This window comes from Rhinopithecus bieti, unplaced genomic scaffold (genome assembly GCF_001698545.2).
Source record: "Rhinopithecus bieti isolate Rb0 unplaced genomic scaffold, ASM169854v2 scaffold_17795, whole genome shotgun sequence".
Taxonomy (NCBI): Eukaryota; Metazoa; Chordata; class Mammalia; order Primates; family Cercopithecidae; genus Rhinopithecus; species Rhinopithecus bieti.
This window is the reverse complement of record NW_016808927.1, coordinates 86,125-87,805: the sequence shown is the minus strand read 5'-3', so window position 1 is coordinate 87,805 and position 1,681 is coordinate 86,125. Positions and strand designations below refer to the sequence as shown.

The 1,681-nt window shown below is 44.4% G+C and overlaps 1 non-coding gene across 1 annotated transcript; it reads left to right on the top strand.

Moving 5' to 3' along the window:
* The first annotated feature begins 1,091 nt into the window (after positions 1-1,091).
* Positions 1,092-1,163, top strand: TRNAC-GCA (transfer RNA cysteine (anticodon GCA)). The gene has a single exon. It is a non-coding gene; the product is annotated as a tRNA-Cys (tRNA).
* The last annotated feature ends 518 nt before the right edge of the window (positions 1,164-1,681 follow it).

Here is a 1,681-nt window from a genome sequence, read left to right as displayed (position 1 = left end):
TTATTTTGAAATGACATGGTTCGAGGGCCCTGACAGCCAAAGGATATGTCTACCACGCCGTAAACTTTTTTTTTTTTACTAACACACAGGTAGTAAAGGAAGAAATTACTGTATGTATGTATGTATGTATTTATTTATTTATTTTTGAGACGGAGTTTTCCTCTGTCTCCCAGGCTGGAGTGCAGTGGCGCGATCTCAGCTCACTGCAACCTCTGCCTCCCGGTGCAAACGATTCTCTTGCCTCAGCCTCCCAAGTAGTTGGGATTACAGGCGCCAGCCACCACTCCTGGCTAATTTTTTGTGTTTTTAGTAGAGCCAGGGTTTCATCATGTTGGCCAGGCTGGTCTTGAACTCCTGACCTCAGGTGATCCACCCGCCTGGGCTTTCCCAAATGCTGGGATTACAGGCGTGTGAGCCATCACGCTCAGCCGAAATTACATCATTTAAAAACGAGAAAACTGTACATTTTGAACAAATCCTTCTCGAGGAGGGAAATGTTACAAGTAAAGGAAGTAAAAGAAAATAATAAAATACAATTAAAATGAAAATAAAACAAAACAAATTCTTAGTAACTGTGACCATCCTGGATTTAATCTGAGAATATTAATTTTTTAAAGCTATGTATAACAGCGCATGTTAGATTTGAGGTCGTGGAATTTAAGTTATGGTTAGAGATTTTTTATAAAACTTTTTTTCTACTAAAATACGGTAATGTTGTATCTATTTTATTTTGTTTATGTGAAGATTTTACTGAACTATACAACTTTTAAAAATAAGAATATTTTCCTAATTAAAAGAAAGCGATTTTTAAAAAGGTATAAACCCACAGGACAAAAAGCAGATGGGCGAGCGATAACTGATTTCACACAGATGGAAGAAAAGGCAGCGACGACTGCAAGAGCCTGCGGAGGAATCATCCCACCAGGAGAAAACAGCCGCGGGGGAAATGAGGGCAGAAGGCGTGGGTGTGAGGGATGCAGCCAGCAGATCCTCCGGGATCAGTGGGAGTGAACGAGGATTGCTGTGCAGTATAGGACACCCGAGCATTGCAACATGGTGAAATAATGCCAGCTGGAAACCGTGTGGGCTGTGGGGGTATAGCTCAGGGGTAGAGCATTTGACTGCAGATCAAGAGGTCCCTGGTTCAAATCCGGGTGCCCCCTGCTGATTTTCTTTCTGCTTCAGGATACCCTATGAACTCGACCATTCTGAGTCCACTCAAGTAACCATCATCCCACGTATTAGGTGAGTTTTTAGGTGTTTAAATTGGCCATATTAGGTGACTAATTTCATCCAAGTGGCTTGTGGACTGGGAGGGGAAGAGGAAGGAAAAGGAGCGAAGGAGGCTCAAAGGTAATCTGACTCAGGAAATGGCTATGGGAGGTTTTCATCATGACCCAGGGTGGCCATTTGTGCTTTGGGAGCTCTTGTTTACTATTTATCTTTCTAAGGGAGAAACAGGCAGGAAGTCGGGGGAGCAGGTTGAATGAAGCCTGATGGCACCAGAACCGCCTGGGCGCTGCTCCTGCGCAGAGTACCTGAACCTCAGCGCGAGGCTCCGATGTGTAGGTCTGAGGAGAGCACTGGATATTTCGTTTTAAAAGCAACGCGTACCTCCACTCTTCCTCCTGCCTCCTCCCACCCAGCACACACTAGATGATTCTTGACAGGGACATTTGGG